Source organism: Monopterus albus, unplaced genomic scaffold (genome assembly GCF_001952655.1).
Source record: "Monopterus albus unplaced genomic scaffold, M_albus_1.0 scaffold8.1, whole genome shotgun sequence".
Classification (NCBI taxonomy): domain Eukaryota; kingdom Metazoa; phylum Chordata; class Actinopteri; order Synbranchiformes; family Synbranchidae; genus Monopterus; species Monopterus albus.
Genome location: NW_018127888.1, coordinates 1,199,920 through 1,207,646, shown reverse-complemented (window position 1 = coordinate 1,207,646; position 7,727 = coordinate 1,199,920). Strand labels below are relative to the sequence as shown.

The 7,727-nt window shown below is 38.4% G+C and overlaps 2 long non-coding RNA genes across 7 annotated transcripts in view; one reads left to right on the top strand and one right to left on the bottom strand.

Annotated features, from left to right (window-relative positions):
- Positions 1 to 2,216: 2,216 nt before the first annotated feature.
- On the top strand, positions 2,217 to 7,095 carry LOC109951718 (uncharacterized). Of its 3 annotated transcripts, none has more exons than XR_002273651.1 (5): positions 2,217 to 2,278; positions 2,844 to 2,961; positions 6,256 to 6,370; positions 6,581 to 6,630; positions 6,755 to 7,095. It is a non-coding gene; the product is annotated as an uncharacterized LOC109951718 (long non-coding RNA). The 3 variants fall into 3 exon arrangements; XR_002273653.1 differs by lacking the exon at positions 2,217 to 2,278 and adding an exon at positions 2,472 to 2,493; XR_002273654.1 differs by lacking the exon at positions 2,217 to 2,278 and adding an exon at positions 2,528 to 2,547.
- The window catches only part of LOC109951730 (uncharacterized), a 3,690-nt gene continuing 2,808 nt past the window's right edge, over positions 6,846 to 7,727 (bottom strand). For 3 of the 4 annotated variants that reach the window (XR_002273657.1, XR_002273655.1, XR_002273656.1), the window contains 3 exons: positions 7,522 to 7,601; positions 7,090 to 7,405; positions 6,846 to 6,996 (listed from right to left, as the gene is read on the bottom strand). This is a non-coding gene — a long non-coding RNA (uncharacterized LOC109951730). The remainder of the gene's footprint in view (positions 6,997 to 7,089; positions 7,406 to 7,521; positions 7,602 to 7,727) is intronic. The other variant, XR_002273659.1, reaches the window with a different exon arrangement.

Below are 7,727 nucleotides of genomic sequence, written 5' to 3'. Positions count from 1 at the left end.
TGTGTTTTTCTGTCAATATGGGGTGCTGTGTGTACATTAATGAAGAAAAAAATGAACTTAAATGATTTTAGCATATGGCTGCAATATAACAAAGAGTGAAAAATTTAAGGGGGTCTGAATACTTTCCGTACCCACTGTATATTAGCATGAAAAACTGAAAACATCATTTTTGACAAGGGTGCACTTCCTAGAGACCCTGCTCATTTCTTAGCAACCCTGACATGACTCAGAGATACTGTATAATGGTTTCATTAACGAACGTCAGGATAAAGGTTGTTAACTCTGGACAAAACCAGGTAAGCTGTTTCCTGCTTCCATCTTTGTGCTAGGCTATGCTAACCAGCTGCTGTCCACATCTCTTCATATGAGAGTAATCTCAATCTCTTTAAGTGAATTTCACTAAAATGTAAACACCTTCTTTTAACATCATATGCTATGCTAACCAGCTGCTGTCCACATCTCTTCATATGAGAGTAATCTCAATCTCTTTAAGTAAATTTCACTAACATGTAAACACCTTCTTTTAACATCAGATTTCATATCATGCACCAAACCTGCATTAAGTCTCTGGTTGCACAGTGAATAGCAAATTAGTATCTAAATCTTAGAAACCTCAGCTTTAGACATAACACCTGACAAAAGAAACAGCATGCACATCAGGATCTTGTTTTTGAGTATCACAGTATCTGGATTTATTCTCATTCAGAAAAAGATGCTTAAATGAAAATGAGAAATCAATTTATTCATAGTAATGTATATGTCATAAGTGGAGGTTTCTGATCATCTGCATGCATTTGTGTCTAAATTCCTCTGCATTTCAGACACATATTCTGGACCAGCAGCAAATGGTCAGAAACTTGATAATAGTGTTTCCATGCCACAATATCCTAGAATACTAAAGCTAGTACATTCAGGCATATGAAAACAGGACACCCTATTATATTATTATATTATATTTTTGTGCAATAATGTGCATGATCATACTGTAACCAAGATACAAGTGTGCATATGAACACACTCAGCCTTACAGTAGACCTAATTTCAATTTGTCAATATAGTTGATATCTCAAGTATCAGATTGATTGAAAGGATCTTGTCAAAAGAGACATAACATTATTATTTTGCTAACGTACATGTAAATGTTGATAGTTGAAATGGGATCAATGTAACCTCTGTAACAACAGCATGCTATACAGAGTAAATGTAAATAACAGCAGCCCTAACATATAGTAAATACCAACTTCAGTCTCACAAAAGGCTCTGGATGTCATGCTCACAATGAAGGTTTGATAAAAAAAAAAATAAAAAAAATCTTGAAATGAAGATCATTTGCCTGAAATATTTCCTTTATTGCCAACTTCATTCTGAGTCATAAACTCACTGATACATTATCTTCTTGTCCTTATACACTTAACTTCACGATGGAACAAATCCAGGACTCACCTGCTCAATTTCTTTCTCAAATCCCTTAAGTTCAAGGAATTTTTCATTTTCATGGAGAAAAAAAAGTAGAAGAATCTAGTTCCTACTGTTGCACCCAGCTTCTCTGGATTATAACATCAGCTACAGTGAATATAAGAAGCATAACATCTACTTTTAGCCACTGAGCAGCCCGAATAGTTACAGATTACAGATTTTACTCAGGGACTCCTCAACAACTGTGTCAGGAAATGATGTGTCTTTTTGATCTGCATTCTTTGCCCACATTTTCACAGTTTCAGTTGGAAACTGTTCAGCTATCAGCATGTTTTACTACCCTTTGACACTGCTACATCCCATGTACATCTTTGCATTCAAAGACTAATACTGATGCAGAATGATTTCTTTATACTGTCATGCTTGCAAATACAGTGAGAGCACAAAATTTGGTTTGTTATGACGCCTAGTGGAGAAATGTTTTTACTGCAACAGTTCAATGTGCTAAATACAGGGTCACAAAGATTGTAAAACCGTTTTGAATATGTGTAGAAAAGCTTTGTAATTGTAAAAAAAAAAATAGAAATATGTATAGAAAGACTTTGCACTTGTATAAACCTTTTGTGAATGGGTGAATAAAAATTGTAAACATTATTGTGTTGCATAAAGATACATACTAGTTTTTTTTTTTTACACCTGAATCTGATTGGACAATGACAATTCAATCACAGCACAGAGTCAAATTGTCCAATCAGAAGACAGCTGGGTCTCACGTGCCAATCGGTAGGCGAGGATTTCCTTCTTAAGACAGGTGCTGTTAATGAATAAGCCCTTTGTTTGAATTGGTGTGGGTTCCTAGTAGGTCTGTTCTTTTTTTGAAAGACTATTATGTGATTACGGAGTAAAATGCTTGTTAATATAGACTATAGGAGCTGGAGGGGCCTTGTCTAAAAGTTTGAAAATTAGTTACAGTCTTTTAATTTATGTAATGCTTAGGTATTTTGCTGCGTGAGGCACCTGAGGCAGTAGCTAGATAACATACTCCTGCACTATGGCTTAGGCCTAGAACAACAGAAGGTTGCTAGCTGATGATAGGAATTATATTTCTTTCCGAAGTAAAATCGATTTAATGTGATTCTTTTGTATTATACACCCGTTAATTTTTCCCATAGTCTTGTGCCAGACTGCTGTTCTGTGTTTGGCGACCTTTAAGACCAGTTTCTTTATTTTAAAATGTTTAAATGTGTAGGTCTATGAAGACTATATTCGGATATAGCTCACATTGGTTTAGAGTTATTTGTCTAGATTTAATTGTTAGATTTGGGGTCCCTGTTTGACCCTTGCTTGTCTGTAGAGATGGAAAATAGTTTTTTTTAATTCTCTGTACGACTGTAGTGACACAAAATATTGTTTCGATCTCTTTCTAGGACAAGGACAAAGAATCAAGGAGTCAGCGAGGCTAGGTTTCTCTCGGCTACGGGTCCTGAAAGTTGTCGGCTAGTAGACATGAAGAAGAACCTCGGCGCGGACTCTTCTGCTACACGGGTGAGTAGCAGCCGGAAATCACACAAAATATAATGTGCAGCCTTCTCTATGTCTGCAGTGCGCAGGTACTTGGCTGTTATTCAGAGGTTAAGCTTTTAAACAAATGTATATTTTCGAGTTCAGGTGGGCTACTTTATGTAGCGTTAGCCAGAAATGTAGAATGTTAGCAAAACTCTGCTAGCAACAAACTTTTCAAGCGGAAGTGAAGCCAGGCGTGTGCCCGCTAATGCTTTCCCTGTGTGGTTAGGTTCAGTTAAACATCCAATTGGTTTGCTTGTGCATTTTCACTTTAACAAACAGGCTAATTGTTAAAACCTGTTTCTAGGAAAATGTTACTTTGTCGTGTTAAAAAGTGCACTCTTCTTCAGTTCTATGGTTTTATTCATAAGGGCCTAAAAATTGTGTGGTCCTCAACAACTTTGGTTCAATCTATCAAACAAACTAAACATATTTCAGTAGGTAGCCAACTCGTTTTCAGAAGTAAACCAGCATTCAGAAACCAGGTGAAAGATAAAAGTGCAACCAATCATTTAGTAACATATAAAAACACCTTTGGCAACAGTTACCTGAACTAAAGGTTTTCTGTAGGAGTTTCAGTCTCATAATTTTGGCCCACACTTCTTTACAACATTGCCTCAGTTCATTGATGTCTGAGGGCATTAATTTATGCACAGTTGTTAAGAGCCTGCCACACTATCTCTCTTGGGATGAGTTATGGATTTTGATTTGGCCATTCCAATACCTTTTTTTTTTTCCTTTAGCCATTAAGATGCCAATTGCATGACCCAGTTTTGGCCCATCTTAAGCTGCGGAACAGAGTCCTCACAACTTTCTCAAGAATATTCAGGTGTGAAGTGGAGTTCACTGGCATCTCAGTGACTGGAGGTTTCATGGGTCCTGTGGCTGCAAAACAAGCACAAATTCACCCCCTTTACCACCATGCTTGACAGTTGGTATGAGGTGTTTATGATGATATGCTGTTTGGTTTTCACCAAACGTAGCACTGTGTATGGTAGTGATGTGCAAATGAACCAGTATTGAACCACTTGATCAGTTGTCTCAAAGATGGGTTCATTCATTCAAAGCTTTGTTTCAGTGACATCTAGTGGTGAAATAGGAGACAGCAAAACAATGTCTTATGTGATGAGTGTAAATAGGGTTTGTGTGAATGATGTAAATACATTTTTGTAAAGATTGAGTGATTGGTCAGTTGGTTGATTTTATAAACTTGGAGAAGGCCTACTTGGGGAAACGGATGTGCTAAGATGGTAGGGTGTGCTTGTGTAATTAGGGCAGGATGTGATTATGTAAGTGGGTCAGAGATTCAAAGATTTTTGAGAAACAATATTTTTCGCATTACAAAGCATCTTGCACTATGAAGTAGTACCGACTGGTTTGATCCAGTCACATGATTCACTCAGGGGAAGGAAGCAGTTTCTTCTTCGGATGTCATTGGTCATGTGTGTTTTTCTGCACCAAAGCAAGCTTCGAAGCAGTGGTTCAAGGAAAATGTTGCTTTGAGTTTGTATCGGAGCATCGGTGTCAGACGGCCATCACTAATGTATGGTGACCAAACGGCTTCAGTTTGGTCTCATCAGTCCAAAGGTATTGTTCAAGAATTTTAGTGGTTTGTTCAAATGCAATTTTGAAAATCTAAGTCATACTGACATATTCCTTTTGGAGAAAAGGGACTTTTCCCTAGCCACCCTTTTTTTTGAAAGCCATACTTGTTCAGTCTTTTAAAATTGTGCTATCATGAACATCAAGGTGTAATGTCTTTACAGAGGCCTGTAGGTCACATGATGTAACTTACATTTTTATATCTCTGCCCATTAAATGATCTGACTTTGGACTGAATTTGCTGAGAAAGCTCGCCATTTGTCTTTTTCACTGTAGAACAGTGAATCTCAAATTGTTTGGAGATGGCCATATAACCCTTCCCAAATTGATGGGCAGTGGTCATGGTGGATGGTCTTTTTTTTCTCTGTGTGATGTAGAGATGCACCTCAGTGCCCCAGAACACCAAACTGCTAAAAGCTCTGCTTTTATAGAGGTAGTCATACTTCCTAATGAATTCTGTGTTCGATTAGCAACACCTGGGTGCTGAATACTCTTTGACTGTGGAAGTAGAATGGGTATATTTTTATTTTCCCATCTGGTTTCTGAACATTGGTTTAAATTTGGGAAATGATAATCACATATTGAAACCTGTTTTCTTGTCATCTGAGTTTTTTTTTTAATAGGAGTTGGTGAGGTCCACACAATTGTATTTAGGCCCTGATAAATGATCAGAAGAGAACTGGAATGTACACTTTCTTTTTACCATGGCTGTAACTAGTAACATCTCCTCTTTGGATCTGCTGTTGACTTTCAGTGTTGCAACTGTTGTTGTCTGCAGAAACATAAGGCAAACGTCGAACATATCTGGACTACATTTGTGCCTTCTTGTTTTCAACACCAAGTTCAGTAGTGTTTAGGCTGCTCGGACACATTTTCTTGTAGTGCAGATTCTTTTTAAGCAAGTAGGTTTGTTATTCTGTGTAAGATGGAGGCTAGCTAAAGTATCAGAATACCTAAAGTATCAGAATACCGTTGCTGCCAAGTTCAGCATGCTGTATATAGCATGGATGTACAGGGAGTGCTCTGCAAGTGGATAAACTGTTTGCCCCCTCAGTCCAGGGGAATATCAAAAAATGTGGGAAAGCCTATCGGTGTGATTAATGATCCAGCTGATTCATTTTGAATATTTACGGTCTTCAGCCAGTGCTGCTGATGCAGGAAGAGAGATGAGGGAGAGCAACATGCTGCTGCTGTGGGAGAGCCAGCAAGTGCAGGAGGGACAGGTGGTATGAACAGCACATATGTAGCCTACTACAGTATTATGGGGAACACTGATGCAGTGGCTTTTTTTTCTAAAAATGAAGTAGTCTTTGTTATTCAGGAATAAAAGTAGTGGTGCAGTACAAGGTAGAAGTGGTACTAATCTCACATAAGGTGAGAAGTGTATTCACTAACTTCAAGCTTTTGATTACCATTATTTTCTCATCCGTGTTTGTTTCAAATGAAAATTTTAACCTAGACTTTATATATTACAAAACACACCATAGGACTATCCATGCTTTGTATAGATAATACACAATGTTTAATTCTCGTTTTGCCCCCAGCCTACCTGTCCTGTTTGTGGCAACTATTCAACAGATGTGTTGCTTTTCTTTTGTCCTCTATCCACTCAGCCCATCTGGTTGAGGCACAAGGTCGCTCACCGCATTCTTTTCTTTTTGTTGAATACTTCAGGTCCAGAACTCAGAGCTTCACAACCAAGTGAAGATGATAACCCAAACCGTCATGGGCTCACACTAGAGATCAACAATGTGCAGCAGCTGTTGACCTCTGGACAACATTTAGGATGGTAAGAAATGATTCAGAACACAAACATTCTTATTGTTGTGGATAGTTTCTCAAAGTTAAATTGAAGATTCCTCAAGTCTAGGGCCTTTTATGACAGTTGTGCTTGGCATTTGCAGATTAAAGTACTGTTAAAAATGTAAAATGTGCAATGTGTTGAAAGAAGGCAAACGGTAAATGGGAGTTAAAATGTTCTGTTTCCTTGGCTCGATAGTGATGAACCTGTCTGACCAGCAGAGGGCTTTTTCTTTGGACTGGCCACTGGTAAATGAAATGACAGCAACTTGTACAACAGGAATCCTGAGGACATACAGTACACTGAGACAGGCAAGTTTCTATTTTGACTGTTTATTAACAAATAAGGCTTAAACTGTTTTTTCTTTTGCAGCCACTCCCATCACAGCTCAGTTGCCGTCATGGGAAGATGAGAAATCTCTGCCTTGACAACTTCAGATTTGAACCTACCAGTAGAGTACCCCGCTGCTTGAGTTGCAACTCGAGCTGTGTGGCTGGAGGAGTCCAGGCACTTGCGATGGAAACACATAGCATGTGGGGTACGCTGCCTTGACAACTTCAGTTCTGGTCCCCCGTTTAGGCCCCACACTTCATGTCTTCTGTCACTGTGGACAGCTGTCAACAGATTGACATGTTGCAAATATTCATTTGTTTAAAAAGTACTTAACATGATCAGGCTTTGCCAACTTGTAATAAAGTTTTTGCAACTTCAAATGTCTGTTCTGCTGTTGAACATTTTTGGGGTTGGGTCTTCACTGGCCACAGCAGAGAGAGCAGTTCTACAACCTGAAAATAAATAGAAGTGTGAAGAGCTTTGAAATTAAAAGAGCCTAATACTAACATTACTTTGTACACTCAGCTGCACCTTGACAAATTGTATGAAATTCAAATGCAGCACTTACCAAGCTAATTTGCTTTTTCTTGAAAACCCCCCACACTAGCAGGCCTTCTTCCTCAGGGGATGTGGAGGCCATCATAATAGATGTGACGCATTCCAAATATCACATCACACAGTTGCTCTATCCTGAATACAAAATAGTTAAGGTTGTTCCTTAAAAAAAAAAAACTGTAAAGGGGGAGGACATTCTACTAAAGCAAGCAACCCTTATTATGAAAGCAGGAAGAACTGCTCACTATTACCTTGGGTTGGACACTTTTCCTCCTGAGATGAAGCTTCTCTTCCACAGCCTTGCATGTCCACATTCTCAGCTCCTCTCACTCTTGGATGTGCATTAAAAAAAAGCATTGTTTCAGTATCATACATTCTTACAAGTTCTATATAGTAAAATGTTTTACATTGCCCTTAAAATGATTGGAAACCCACAGGCACCTGAAATGCAGGAATG